This window comes from Heterocephalus glaber, unplaced genomic scaffold, assembly GCF_053883595.1.
Source record: "Heterocephalus glaber isolate CG9 unplaced genomic scaffold, H.glaber_assembly_v1.0 deba00001509, whole genome shotgun sequence".
NCBI classification, from domain to species: Eukaryota; Metazoa; Chordata; class Mammalia; order Rodentia; family Bathyergidae; genus Heterocephalus; species Heterocephalus glaber.
In genome coordinates, this window is record NW_028258325.1 from 42,843,261 (window position 1) to 42,859,761 (window position 16,501).

The following is a 16,501-nucleotide window of genomic DNA, read 5'->3' on the forward strand; positions in this document are numbered from 1 at the left end:
CTCTCAGAAGCCTGTCACAGGAAAGAGCTGGTCCAGCTCTCAATTATCCTGGGCAGTGACCCTGGTACAGTGGCCAACCTGCCTGTATTGCTTTCCTGACAAACATGGGGAGCACAATTAGAGAGGTCTCTCCCTGTGCCAGTGTCTCTAATTCCATGTATACTTAGCATTTGTCACTTCAGCTAATTCTTTAAATTCCTTATCTGAAAGTTGGGGGGAGGGGTTGTAGAAGAGTGTGAACAAGTGTTATACATTTATTTAATAAAAAGTAAAGTTTTGTGTTAATTCAGATTTCATTATCTTCTTTCAAAGATAGACTAGTGATAGCAAGTACTGAACTTTTAAGAAAAATGTATAAGAAAAATGTTTAAAGTTTTATCCGTTAACTTTTTGTCAAATTAGACTAAAAAGACCTGTCATTATTTTGCTTTTATGGATTTAAAAAATCAGTCCACTTTGATAAAGCTAGGTTTTGAGGATAATTTGTTGTGAAACATACTAAAGTACTGCTTATCTATCCTGTGGATATATGCTGTCTGTCCAACATAATTGGGGAGTGTGTCATGGCCCTTCTGTGATTCCCTCATAACATGGCTCAGTGCTTTCAGTTTACTGAATATGGATGAGAGAGAAGGGAGGGAGGAAATGAAAGGAGAGAGAGGAAGGAGAAGAAAAACTGGAAGAAAGAAAGCTCTTCCCCAGGGTTTGAAGTTTTTCTTGCTCAAGTATTTTATGAGTTTAGTATAAAAGGGGAGTGATTGCCTGGTTTGTTTCAAGTTTGCTGAAATAATTTTCCCTTGAATTGTTCTATCACAGAGTTGATTCCATTACTTTGATGAAATGTCCTCTGGGCTTCTAAGGGTTAGGCACACTGGCAAACTGGAAAAGAGGGCCGGGCAGGAAGATGGGTTCCTTTCTGAACCATGTCACTCATAAATGCATGTTATATATTTTTTACACCTGGCGATGAGATCCTGCTGGTAAAACACAAAGGATGGCAATTTCTAATATTCTGTTTTAGTATAAGAAGAAAGGGAAGCTCTCCATAACAAAAAGAATTATATTATTTTGGGCTTAAGCAAATATCAAATGTTTTAGAGCTATAAAATTTTGCTTCTGATCTGGGATGTGTGTGTATGTGTGTGTGTGAATGTGTGTGCGCAAGCACGTTTAAATAAGTTAAAATCATTCTGAAATTTCACACTTTCTCTACTAGGAAAAGTCTGGAAAAGTTTAACACCATGCTTAATCTTTGGAAAAATTCTACCAAGATATTTTAACTCAAGTGTGTATACACTGCTTTTCATTAACTTGCTCTTCCCACCCTGTCTCTGGTGAATACTATATCCTATTCAATTGCTATAAGAGGCAAGAAAGGAACGAGGCAACACTTTTTGGAGAGCAAGTAGTGAGGGGCCCACATAACTGGATAGAAACTTGAATATTTTCTTTCATGTCCTTTAGAAACATCTTGTGTGTACAATCCACTTTAGAGACCTGTGACTTAAACGGGTCTGTGTTTAATGACTTGAGTTTGTAAACAAAATGTGTTCACTTTGACTTCATTATTTAGATAATGAGAACATTAAATAAGATTTGTTAGCTTCATTATTTTTGAATAAATTTGGAAGCAATATGTTAGGTATTTTGTTTTGCTTTTGAGATTGGGTCTTGCTATGTATGCAGTTCAGGCTGGCCTTGTACTCACTGTCAGTGATGGTAAACTCAATGTCAGTTATGGCGTGCATACCACAGCCAGCTATTTGTTATCACTGAAAGCTCTAAAAGGTTCACCATGACTGCACTATGTAGTCTAGACTGGCCCTGGACTTGCAGCAATCCTCCTGCCTCAGCCTTCTGAGGCATGTACCACCATGCCCAAGAATGTACCACCATGGCCAGCCTGGTAGATACTTAAAATTTGTGATTCTAGAATAGAATGAAGCCTTTAGAATTATAGCTACACATAATATATGAGAACTGATCTTGATAAATATTCAAAGGCAGTTCAGTGAAGAAAGGATAATCTTTTCAATGAATGATACTGATATTATTGAACATATGTAAGCAAAGAAAAAACAAAACAAAAAACTGCACCTTAATATCTTGTGCCTCAGAGTTAATAAAAATTAACTCTAAATGGATCACAGATATGAACGTAAGAACTAAAACTCTAAAATTTCTAGAAGAAACTGTAAGAGAAAACCTGAGGTTTTAGGTTAGGTAAAAATTTCTTAGATATGACATAAAAGTCATAATGTATTTCAAAATGACACATTTGGTATCAAAATTTAAAACTGCTGATGAGTGAAAGATATAGTTAAGAGAACAAAACAACAAATACAGTCTGGGAAAGCTATTTATAATACAGTATCTGATATATAAATTATATCCAAAACTACCATAAACTCTCAAAACTCAACAATAAGAAAATGATCCAGGCTGGACAGATAAGCTCCCCAATTATCATTTGCAGGAGTAGCACTTTGGCCCCCTGTTTTTGGCCACTGCGGGGCTATCTTGGGCATCTTAGCAGCACTGGAGCCACTGGAGGACCCACAGGTGGGTTTAGAGGAATTGGGACATCTACTTCTTCAGGGTCTACATTCAGTCTTTTTGCCCAGCTAACACAGACACTACAGTACTTGGTGCTAGTCAGAACAAAGGTTTTTTGATTCAGTAACGATTTGGTTTTGGCAGAACAGGAACTAGGACTGGTTTAGGTATTGATTTAGGAACTGGACCGGGATCTGGAAGATTTATTACACAGCAGCAGCAACAGCAGCTAGTTATAGGTTATAACTGTATGCCCAATATTAAAGATGAAGGTGGGCTAGTGCTTTAGTTTTCAACAAAAAAGAAACATATTCAAAGCCAATAACTGCAATTGGTAGAATCATTGCATAAAATTGTGGGAAGAAATCAGACCCTTACTGTAAATGTAAAGGGTATTAAAACATTGCTAGATGATCAGATCAGACAGAAGTTGTCATTTATGTTGCTGAGCATTCTCCAAATGGTACACGAAGAGTTCCAGCTATACTATATCCCCATGTGGAATAAGCCACCATAAAACACAATTGTAGCAACTTGGTGTAACTCTTTCTATGGCCAGAACAGAACTTTTTCCTGCACAGATCAACATAGCCTTCTGCCACTGCTGATCCTATTATTGGGCCCAAGCCAAGTAAATAACTCTGAGTTTGGAAAGTTGATATCAAGGGTATGTTTCAAAGAACTTTTCTGAAGACTGAAGATTCAACATCAGATGATTAAATAGTATCACGCCAAATTAGATATCAAATCTGAAGATATTAGTGAGCTACAGAAGAATCAAACTATTAGTATGGCCAAAATTTCACATTATAAGAGAAAACTCAGGGATCTTTCCTGCAGAACCTTACAGATCCTAATCGAACAGAAAATTCAAAGGAAGAGAGGTTATGGCATCCAGGCTGATGAAGAGCAGTTCTTGGCTCAACTAGATACAATTCACTGTGAATTAAATGGACCTACTCAGTTCAAGGACAGACTAAATGAGCTGATTCCCAAATCAAGATGCAGAATCATTTTGCACTTTTTTTTGTTTGTTTGGTACCAGAGATTGAATTCAGGACCTTGTGCTTGAGAGGCAGGTGGCAGAACCACTGAGCTAAAACCCGGCTTGCAGAATCATTTTGGAGCAGCCAAATTTGAAGAAAGATATTACAAGAAATCGTTTAGTAATGGAAAAGACAGAAAGACCTTAGCCACTTAGCCTAGCATCCTAAAGAATTATCTAGAAGATACAAACTTGGTAGAACAAGTATTGAATAAAACTATCACATGAGAGATGGTATCATTAGATAACAGTCTGAAATGCATCAGGATTTCCTTAAAATGAAACTGACCAGATGGAGAAAAAAAGAAAGAAAATGATCCTGTTTTGATTTGGATTTTTGAGAGAGTCATGAACAAATTACTGTTCACCAAATTTGAAATAAAATAGTTACCACACAGCTCTTCAAGAATAACCTTCACCCTCACAGAACCAAAGAAAACAATCCTGGGCCAGGAACTTAGCTCAGTGGTTTCTCCACCTGCTGTGCAAGCCCAAGGACCAGAGTTCGATCCCCAGTACCAAAAACAAACCAAGGGAAACAATCTTAAAGTTCATGTGGAATCAAAAAAGACCTAGAATAGCAAAATCAATCCTGAGCAACAAGAGCAAGGTAGGAGGAATCACAATTATGGACTTCATGTTATGCTACAAAGCTACAATGATTAAAAACAGCATGGTATTGGGGAAAACAAAAATACAAACAAAAACAAAAGCAAAAAAACTCAGACATATGAGTTAATGGAACAGAACACAGGAGCCAGAAATGACTCCAAGCAGGTTCAGCTACCTGATATTTGACAAAGGGGCCAAAAACTTATGCAGGAGGAAAGACCACCTCTTTAACAAATAGTTCTGGGAAAACTGGCTATCCACATACAGACGATTTAATCTAGACCCATATCTTTCATCATGTTCTAAATTAAAATCAAAATAGATCAAAAATCTAAATGTCAATATAGAAACAATCTGCTGGAAGATAAAATAGCTAAAACTCTTGAAGACATGGATGTAAGCAAGGACTTTCTGAAAAGAATCTCAACTGCACAAGAAATAACACCAAAATCAATTGATGTGATCACATCAAATTAAAAAGATTCTGCACAGCAAAGGAAACAACCAAAAGGGTAAAGAGACAATCTAAAGAACAAGCAAACTAATTCTGCCAGCTACTCCTTATACGGAGGACTAACATTTAGAATATATAAGGAACACAAAAAATTAGACCATTCAAAAGAAAAGACCCAATCAAAAAATGGGCAACTGAAAAGAACAGATACTTCTCAGAAGAAATACAAATGGCCAATAAATATATGAAAAAATGCTCACTATCAAGGCCTTTAGAGAAATATAAATTAAAACAATACTGAGATTCCATCTTACTTGAGAAAGAATGGCTATCTTCAAGAAATCAGATAACAACAAATGGTAACAGGCTACAAGGGTGGGCAGGGCCCTTTTACACTGTTGGTGGGAAAGTAAACTTATACAACCATTATGTAAATCATTATAGTGATTCCTCAAAAACTAAATTAAATTAAAAAATTCCAGTTGACCCTGCTATTCCCCTCCTATGTAAATTCCCAAAAGAGTTAAAGACATATTACCCATGTTTACAACAGCACAATTCACAATAGTTAAATCTTGGCAGTTACCTATATGTCCATCAACAGATAAATGGATAAAGAAAATGTGATATTAACATCCGATGGAGTACTACTCTTCCATAAAGAAGGATAAACTTGAGTCATTTGTAGAAGAATGGATGAACCTTGAGGTCATAATGTTAAGTGAAATAAGTCAGATATGCATGATTTCTCTCATATGAGAAACTCAAAATAAAAATAAAGAACAAAATAAAAGATAATAAAAAAAGAAAGAGATGGAGGGAGCTGGCAGGGAGGTTAGAAAAAAAATGCAGCTGGGAGGGAAGGGAAGAGGAGGGGACATAAAAAGAGCTAAGATGTGTTATGTACATGTACCACTCCTCACAATGAATGTAATTATGTACTGTGAACATATACTAATAAAAACAAAAAATATAAAAACCTTCAAAAGATTTACATCTAAAAACGGTATTTACTTTTTAAGAAGTACATAATTAACAAAATGTATGTACTATTGTACATTTTTACAATAGCATTTTCTTAAACAGCACAGTAGTGCTTATTTTCCATTCTTATTTCTATACCAAGTAAGAAATATATATAATTTGCATATAATAAACTATGTAATTATTTGGCTGGTGGGATTTCCACCTCAGAGTGTAAATACACGTCAGTTTTTTACACATGTGAATTCATCTGCAGGAAGAGTAAAGAAAATCCAAATATATTTAATGATTAATGTTGTTTTCTTTTTGTTCTGTAAATATTTAAAAATATATTTTTATCATTTTATTGCCTTGGAATTTATAGGACACACCTAAACAATTACGATATAACAAAATTACTTTTTTTTGGAAAATTTTTGTTTTTTAAAACCTTTATTTCTAAAAATGATGAAACCTTTAAATAAATTCTTAAGTTTTAATTACTTAACAATAGGAAAATGATAAAAAATTTGAACAAATATTTTGCCTAAGAAGGATGCATGAATGGCAGGTACATAAAATGATATGAAACATCATTAGTCAGTAGGGAAATCCACAATGAGAACCACAATGTGATATTATACACCTATTAGAATGGTTCAAAAAAAACAAAGAAACCGACAGTACCAAGTGCTGGTAAGAGATGGAAAACTAGAACCCTCATATATTGCTGGTGGGAATGTAAAATGATACAAACACTTTGGCAAAAATACGGCATTTTTATAAAGTCAAACATATACCCACTATATATGACCCAGTAATCCCAACACTGGGCATTTACACAAGTAAAATTAAAGCTTATGTTCACACAAAAATCCCTATACATGAATATTTATAATGGTTTTATTCATTATTGAAAAGACTAGAAACAACCCAAATATCCTTCAGCTGGTAATGGATAAATGAACTGGTGTTTCCACATAATGGAAGACTGCGGAACAATATAAATAAGTTAATTCCTAACTTACAGAGCATTAGTGGATCTCAGATGCATCATTCTAAGTGAAAGAACCCACATTCAAAAGGCTACATGCATGATTCTATTCTTATGCTATATGGGTAAAGGTAAGATTATAGTAACAGAAAACAGAAAAGTCATTGCCAAGGGCTTATGATGGGAGAAAGAGGGTGACTACAAAGGGACAGTATGGGGAAGCTTTTGGGGGTGATGGGACAGTTCTGTATCTGAATTGTGGTAGTTACATGACTGTCTTCACTCATCAAAACTCAGAGAAGTTTTACACCAAAAAAGTGAAGTTTACTATATGTGAATTAAAAATCAAGTAAATAATGTTTCATATAAATGTCTACCAACAGAAGAAGATGCAAAAAGTTATGAGGAAAAGGAAAAAAATATCCCTGTCAAAAAAAAATAAGGTAATTTTGTATATAATTGCAAGAAAAGATGTCTAAGAGAACAGCAAGTTGTAGAAGTTTAGGAATAAGGTGATTCTATCTTAAGGAATATATGTACATGTATGTTATTAATTACATAGGAGAAAATATGGACACATAGTCCCCCAAAATAGAGATTTTCTAAGAAGTTGTATGTTAAGAGACTTTCATTTTCTATGATTTATTTATTATAAAATGTATATTTTAAAGTATACATAAATAATGTATTAATATAATGTATATTATTTATAATACATAAATATTTTTTTCATAATACAGAATTATAAAGGTACAGCACCTGATGTATTAAGCTGAAGATATGCGTGTATTTTCCAGTAAAAGCACAGAATTTAGCTGACTTCAAGCCAAGCACTTAAAAAATAGGTTTTAGTAATAACTTGAAATAGAAGCTTGATTTTAAGTTTAGAATTAGGTTTGTGAGTAGACTGGCAGGCTCCCTTGAGCTAGCATTTGTATGTCATTTACCAAAATGCAACCCAATAGCATATTACAGAAGCATTTGGGTTGCCAATCAGCAACTGACTGCAAAGGTTAAAAGCATGTTTTATGTAACCAATGAACACTGAATACCATTATGAGATATCCTGTAAGAACAAGTGCATGTAAAAACACAGCTTTTCACAGCCTAAGAGTTTTACATCTCTTTGGATATTTATGTTTAAAACTACATATATCCATTACAGGACAGAGAATTCATTCTGGCCAAGTAAGGCCAAGGAAAAAAACTGACAACAAAATATGACATCTATGCAACAGTGAACACACTGTCATAGTTTCAACAAACCCCGAGAAATCTGTATTTTGGAAATTTTCTTTATTGTAAACCAGAATATGGAAGTTTTTATTAAGATTACATTCAGTTAAAAAAAATTGGCAGTGCTATGCACCTTTTAAAGAGTGTTGGCCAATGTTAGGCTGTAAATGTATTATTTTTTGAAAATTAATTGGAAACACAAATTGACTCTAGAAAAGCCATATGGTTCCCAGAATTTTTCTTAACAAGAACAGCATGTTGAACAGCTACTTCTGAAAGAGAAAAGTGAATAGAAAAAGCCACATTTTCTGATTTACTAAGCTATTTGTTGGCATTCTCTAGGATCTGGTAAAAGAACTCCACTTCTCTGCAGCTGGCAAAGCCTTTAACAAATCTGGAGAGGGTTCCACAGATCAGGGAGTCTCCTCAAGTGAAATCACCTTTGGGTGGTCCAGCCTCAACTGTAAAGGTGACTGGATTTTCTTGGATACAATTTTTCAGATTAATAACTGGGTTCCTGAATCATTCTTTATAAATGTTAATATGTTCCCAGAAGAGCTTGTTTTAAATGGCTCTCATTGTAAGAGAGTTTCATGTAGCAATCATACCTTCTGCCTAAAGCTGCTGAACCTTGTCCATTATGAGTTTCACTCTCAGTTCAACAGGACAAGGAGAAAGAACACAGAAACAAAAAATATTATATGATTGTTTTATATATGTTATATATATATAACATATATAAAACAGAGTATTTCTATATATTTATCACATATCTATATATACATATCACACAGAGTATTTTAATATTGACCAAAATCCTCCTATAGATTCTCAAGATGAAAGTTTGGTTAGAATTTGATTTTGTCTTTCTCTAACCACACATCAATCCATACAATGGGTTTCATTCAAACCAAATTTTAATTTTGTACAGTTCAATAAAAATGAAATAATCTGAGATTCTATAATGTTTCATTATGAAAGCTTTTTAGCATATAAAATGGAAAGTATGTCACTGGGTTTAACACAAAAAGTATACTTTGCTTTCCTCTAATTACATTGGCTGACAATTTCTTTAAGATCCTCTAACTTGTGCAATGACAAATAATCCCTATTCTCTAGGTTACTACCTTTTCTGCAAACCTGAGGTACAAGTTCTTACTCATTGCCTCTAAGCAGGTTCAGGAACTCCCAGTATTGCTGTAACATCATACTTTCTTTTTTTTTTTTATTTTAACATCATACTTTCTTAATGGTTTACACCTTCCTGATGGATTTTGTAAATGATCTTTATCAGCAGTAAAAATGATAACTAATTTTAAAAATGAAGGTTAAGAGATTTAAAACTTTTTGATACAAAATCTTTTGTGAATGGGATAAAAATCTTGCTAAACTTAAATAAATGCTTAGATTTTGGATGTTTACTTATTTCCCTTATTTGGAGAAGGGGAAGGAAAAAAAAAAAGAAAGAAAACCACAGGGATTATTCAGTCTATAAATCTGCTACTAGACATATGCTGTGAGTATTTTCATAAAGAATTTTATTATGTGGTCCTTGAGCAGCATATCCATGCCAGATGGGTGAACTGGAATACAAAACATCTCTCAGAAGAAGCTATTATTGGGTCAGTACTATGCTAATTAAAAGGGCTTATACAGCCATCTGTGGGATCTCCAATGGCAGAGGCTTATTTCTAGAACCCTCAGTGCTGCTGCATCCTATACTGCCTCCCATAGTTTAGGGATGCTTGAGACATTCTCACAGATAGTGCTGGTAACAAAGGTATTGGGGAACACAGTACACTGATAAGATGTTTTTAACACTGGATAGGGATTTATAATCCTTGTACGTGACTTGGTTTACTTTAAGACTTTCTATAGTGCAGTTGCTCTAACAACAATTCTGTGCAGGATATACCAACACCACATTACATGTATCTATTTACTACTGCCTGTGTACAGTACCAAAGGCATTTAAATCGGGATGAGGTGTCTGGTATGAGTAACCAAGTGAACAACTGGTATACCAAGTCCCTAAGTTTTGGGAAGTGTAAGAATTTAGTTTTGCAAGTGTAAGTAGTGGGCAGGGATGACAATAACAAAGAAAAGGAGCCACATCGTCTCTGCCTTTGAAAATAAGAATTCACTTTGCACCTGTGGTTTATGGTTGGTTTGATGTAGTCTTTGCAAAATCCAAAAATTACTGCTTCAAAAACTATGCTTCACTATTTCAGTAATACAACTACTTGTAACAGTTGGTGCTAAAATGCTGTTTTATTCTTGCCAACCATTCCACAACACAACCCTATTTCCTAGGGCTTACCCAGCTCTTCAATTTTATAATCTGTTGCCCCCAGGGGTTCTTTTATTTTTATATTTGTGCTCTCTTCAGGATAACAGCATGGTGCCTAAATGTTCCACTTTGTTAATACAAGCTGAGGGACAAATAGGCCCTGTCAAAAAGATAAACATGTCTCAAATATACGTAAGAGCCAAGACGTGGTCTCATAGGTCTAATTAAAGCACAGACATGCTTCTCTCCAAATAGTACTGCTCATAGGCTCTCTGATGTGGCCTGCAAAGCTCAACTTGGTGGAAATGCCAAATCTGGAAGTATATAAAGTCTTCGCACTGGTCTCAAAACCCTGATATCACAGGCATTTATTTCCATGTGGTGGTTTAAGCCTTCTTCAAAAACTCAAAATTTCTTGGGCTGGGGATTTATTTAGCTCAGTGGTTCCACCACCTGCCTCACAAGCTAAGGACCAGAGTTCGATCCCCAGTACCAAAAAAAAAAAAAAAACCCTCAAAATTTCTGACAACATTAGGCTCTTGTTACAGAGACAACCAGCTAGTGCTGAGTGAGGATGTCTGTCCCTGGGTATGACTCGGCATGGTTCAACATACCATGGATTTTGCCTTTCTCGATCCAATAAAAAAAAGAAAGAGAAGTACATACTGGACTTTCTGGATTGTAACTTTAAGAAAGGTTCTAAATGTCTCAATAAACAAATAAAAAAATGGGTTCCAAAAAACATGTATGGAAAAGTTTTGGCATTTGACAAAATACTATCTGAAAAACTCTACATATTAGACTAGTTTCCTCTGTATTTTTCTCAGCCCATTTTTTCCCAGCTGAATGTTATCATTTTATTCTATGTTCTTCTACTTATGCAAGTGTTAGATTTCTAAAAGCAGCAACATAATAGAGCTCCAGAATCACTTCACTTTTCAAGCAGCCTCTTGTGGTTCCTACTTTGGACTCTGTGGTTGCCATTCAAAACCTATTCTAGTTCGTCTTTGGAGCAAGGCTGTGTTCATCTTTAAAGCTGGATTTGTCTTTAAGACACAGAAACCAGAGAGTGCATATACTTCATAAGTTAGGACAATCACAGAGCCACAGGTACTATTTCTAAAAATATCACTTTGCCATTCTGGCCCATGGCAGTAGGTCTGGCTACCAATAAAAATACAATTCTATTATACATTAATAAAGTGGCTTCTGATTAAACAAAGCAGATTTGAGAAGAAGGCTAGGAAAACATCTCAATAAAGCACCACTTCAAAAAGTGTTAAAGGGAATCGCACACCAGATAGAACTAGGAAAGGCACTGTGGGGAATCAGATGAAGCCCACATCAGTGAAGAGTGAAGTAAAAGTGATGGCTTCAAGCCAAGAGGAGGCAGGAAACAGATGGCAGCAAAATTAAAGTGTCATGATTAGGCTGGAAATCTTAGGTGGCTATAAACTAACAAATATAAATGAGTTAGAGACAATATGCAAGTAACAATGCTGAAAAAAGAAACAAGCCATATATATCTCTAAATGATTGTTGATCACACTGTTGTGAAATTTCATGTATTTGTAAATAAAAATTAATTAAATTGAATATAAAGTTAAAAATTATAATTATTTGAAACAAAATTTCTAGATAATTATACCAAAATATGAGGGTTAGAGCAGGAGAAAGATGTTAAAGTATGCTAAAGGTCTCATTGTGTTGAGTATAAAAAGCAATTGGCAAAAAGTATTATTTTTAATATTGTTCCACTTTTGTATACACACATACACATGCATACAAGGTCTTGTTAGGATACACACTCTTTGAGGGGAACTATCTGTGTACTGTACTATTTAAAATTTTTTTAAAAACATGAACTCCTTCTAAAAATATTTTTAAATAAAATTTTTTTTAAATGTTAAAAAATAGCAAACGGCCCAAAATATATTGGCAAAATATGGAATTTCTCTTATTTTTGTACATTGATATGCTGATTGTATGCTCCTGCATTGGGTAAGTAAAACATCACAATTAATGTTAGACATGGTGGTAGCCCTGATGTTCACTAATTCCTTTAAGGAAGAACTTGCCTCTGAGCCATTCTGAAGGAATGTAGCTAGTGGACAGCCTCCAGCAGTCAACCCAGTGGCACCCTCCTCTGCTTCAAGAGCCCAGGCCTTAGCCCTTCTAGAGGAGGGAAGTTCCATCCAGTGACTAAACACTAGTCTTGGCTATTTCTTCCTGAGTTTCTTCTAATAGGCGATCTTTGATCTTTCCTCCTGACCCACCCTGGGCTTGCTCAGGCCTTTGTCAGGTCTGTACCAGGACCCCTTCCCTTTTTCACTCTCCAATCCTGCTTTTCCCTCTGCTGTCTGATGGATGTCATAACTGAGGCTCTCCTTGCTCCCTCCCCTTTTATCTTCCAAGTCACTTCTAACTGTCCCAGCACCTCCCCAGAGGACCCAAGCAACAAGATGCCTTTTTTGGGGTTCATACACTCTATAGGCACTCTCAGTCTTCTTCCTGTTTGAGAATTCCTCTCTCCACCCCTATCCTGAAATGTTTTTCCAAGCTTTTTTTTAATCATATGTCCTGACATTATTGGCTGTGTGAAAACCAGGCACATGATCCAAGTTGTCCCAATCATTATTGTAACTTATACTGAATTCTCCCCCATCCACTCATTATGTTGTGTATACTAGCTCAGGTAGATTTCTATTCTTGTAACCACATTTCCTAATGATTACATTTAATGATCAAGTCTCTCATATCTAGTATTCTTCTATACTGTACTTTACTTGATGAAAGCTCCTGAGAATCAAGCTGAAAAGAAAGTATTTATAAAGAACACCATTTCCCAGTGATTTTCATCATAAAAAGTCAAGTTTATACCTTTAAAAAGTTTGACCCCAAGAAACGAGGACATTGTGAGGTTTGGGATTAGGTACTGATTTTGGATCTGAAGTTTTAAATCCCAGCTTTGCCACTAAATGGTGATGAGACACTGGGTGAGCCTCTTTACTCTCCTGGGGCTAGACTCAGTGATTTTATTAAATATGAAGATTTTGGGCTAAAATTTATTTCTAAGGTTCCTTTGATTATAATTTTACAATATGGCTAGGATTGTTTCACTGAAGGGTATAGCAGTGCATGAAACATAGTATGTACTCAATATATATTTTCTGAATTGAATTAACTAATAAGTAATTAAGAACTTTGAAGATATTTTTGAGTTTTTAGAAAAAATTAAAGGAAAATATTTAATTTTGCGCACAAAAGAAATATGCTTAATTTTTCTGTCTTCTTTAAACCTTTCAGTGCTTTCTGGGATTTTGCTTTCTTCCCTCTCTAGCCCGAGCCTCAACATCTAGCATCTTATCCTCCCTTTGCAGCACCCTCATCCTAGTCATGACTTTCTCTTGGTAACCCTGAACTCGAGTCAAGCTCCTTCTCCTCCCCTCATGTCCTAAAAGTACACAGCAATTTTTGTCTGTTCATCTTCCTGCTATAATATAGGTCCATGAAGCCATGGATATTTGTCTGTTTTGTTCACTGCTTGCTGTGTATTCAGTGCTTAGAATAACACTCTGTACTTAGTAGGTACTTTACAAATATTTGTTGATTGCATGAATACACACTTAATGAAATATTTACACTAAATATTCACCAAAAATCTGAGTTTTAGCTATTCGGGCTACAGATGTAAGTGTGAAGATACTAAGTGGAACATAAGGAATTCCAGGAGACGGAAGTGAGGCAATCCAGCAAACACCTGAGCAGGTGAGTGAATGAGTCATTCTTTCACTTACTAAGTTCCCCGGATCTTGCTCTTGGCCTAAACAAAGGCAAAAGCAGCTACCACCTCCACCACTCTTAAAGGAGGCAGAGAGATAGGCAGTGCAAATGCCCCATGGAAGGAGCAGTCCTGGCTGGCTTGAGGACTTACAGAGGCTTTTGTAGCTAAAGCAGAATAAGCAAGGTAAGAAAAGTAGGGGTGAGGTCAGAGAGGTCACATATCAGCCCTCCATTTGACTCACCTCCCACTGGGAGACTCTGGCTTTTACCTTGAGTGAGGTGGTAAGCTACTGAAGGGTTTTGCAAGTAAAAGAATGGCATGGTCTGACATATGTTTTGAAAGGACAATTTTGGCTGCTATGATAAGATTATAGGAGAGAAAAAGCAGGAGCAGGGAGACCAGTTTGGAGGTAAAATAATTATGCCTGTTGGACAGATGTTCTTAATTATGCCTGTTACATGTTTCACAGCCATGCCAAAGCCATTTAGCCAAAGTTGAATCCACCATGTTCTCCTCAGATTTGTTTTTCATCTATTCTTTCTATCTTCAAAAACAAGACCACCTAACTGTGCAAACTAAAAAGTGTCTTTTACAGCTGACACCATATTTCACTGACTTTGCCCTTTAAGCACCAATTAGAAGTGATCCTCTCCTCTTTGTCCATCACAATGGCTCCCATTATCACTGGCCTGAACACCACAGTATCTTTCTTACAGGATCCATTACTCATCAGCACATAACTCTTTCAAGACCCAATGTGATACCATTAGTCTCTGACTTCAAAATCTATTCTGCTATCAGTACATGTGAGGCCCTTCAGGAATAGCTCTTGCCTAGCCATTCAGATTTGACACTCACTACCCGCTCTCATGTATCCTATATTCAGCTTCAGTAGAAGAGTTACTGTTCAAAATATCCTTATCACAGAAGTTGTGATGTAGTAGGTCTTAGATTTCATTCCTCCTCCACTTCCTCCTTGCTTTAACTTTAGAAAGCTCTCTTGGTGATTCTGATGAAGCCAGGATTAAAATCACAATAAGCTGCTGCAGTTCTAGCTCTGCCTTTACACAGTGAGCCCATGAGGAGGCAAGAGTATTTTTTACTTCTAATTTTTTTTCCTTTTGCCAGGGCATGAATTGTTTTTAACTGCCTCTCCAACTCCTCCTCCAGTGCCCCCAAAAGAAAAACTGTCTTGGGTCTGAAGTGAGCTGTGGGCACTTATAGCACTTATAACTTATAGTTAACACAAAACTATTTTACTACAAGTAAACAGCGTTACATCAACTAAAAATTCAATGAATAAACCTGGCAGCTGCATTCAGTGACAATAGCAGGAGTATAGCTTGCTATGGTGCTCCTGGTGATAATGTGGTGCCCTAACTCAACACAGCAAAAAAGTGACCTTCACAAATACTTTGGCTATAAGGAGAAAAATTAAGGAAAATTTACAACATTTCACTTTTTCCTTTAACTAAGTTTTATCTATATTGTTGCTGACAATAATATTGTCTATATTGTGCACTCTATTGGATGGAATCAGTTAACTTGTTTTATCGTGTGGTCTTAGTTATTTGTACAATGAAATGTAGTTCTGGCACTTGCTTTCCTAATCCCATAGGGACACTGGTGGCGACACTTCATTTATCATTACAACTTGTGTTTTATTGCCTGTTGTGTGTTATTACATCATAACCAATACATTTCTTATTAGATAGATAATTCATCTTTAAAAGTGTGCCAGGGTTTGTAACACATTGTTGTATATCCAAACTTAGGGCTTTACATACTATCAAATATATTATTTATATATGAATATCTTTTCCCACTACGTATAATGAAATAAACTTAATACTTTATTTTTCCAAATTTTTCTTTATAAAACTAGATTGCTTCTTATACATTTACGTGTCTTATATTCTGCAAAATGAGGCATTTTTCATTCTGTGCTCACAAGCATATGATTCTTGACATATAAATAAAGTGAATATTGAAAATGCCTATTGGAATGCCAGAAATTTAGCTCAGTGGCACTGCACCTGCCTTGCAAAGGCCAGGTCCTGAGTTCGACCCTGGTACCAAAAAAAAAAAAAAAAAGAAAAAAGAAAAAAAGAGAAAAAGCTGCATAATTAAAAAAAAATCTATTGGATGGGTGAATGAATTAATCTACTAATTATTCACATACTTTGGAAAATCAAAAATAGTCTGTGGATCTAACTTACAACTTAGGAAAATTTTTAAATGCCCTAAAATGCTTTTCATAGACTAATTCTCTAATAATTGTTTAACTTCTCAAAATATAGAGGTTTATGAACTATGTGTGGATTAAAATGTTCATAGTTTCATAGAGGTAGAATATCTTTTGGAGGTCATTCAGTTGATCATTCCATTTTAAAGATGAGGAAATTATAGATCAGAGAAATCACAGACTTGTCCAAAGTTAATACAAGTGCTAAGATGCAGATATTGGGCCAGAATCCAACTGGCTAGATTTTCAGATCTGTTTTTATTCCTTTTCTCCTGTGAGGTTGAAAAATCCATACTTAAAAATCTTTCAAAATAAATCTTCA

General features: G+C 35.4%; 1 protein-coding gene and 1 pseudogene across 5 annotated transcripts in view; one reads left to right on the forward strand and one right to left on the reverse strand.

Annotated features, from left to right (window-relative positions):
* Scfd2 (sec1 family domain containing 2) overlaps positions 1–16,501 on the reverse strand; it is a 545,604-nt gene that overhangs the window by 185,295 nt on the left and 343,808 nt on the right. The window lies entirely within an intron of this gene.
* On the forward strand, positions 2,687–3,628 carry LOC106009798 (nuclear pore complex protein Nup54 pseudogene; annotated as a pseudogene).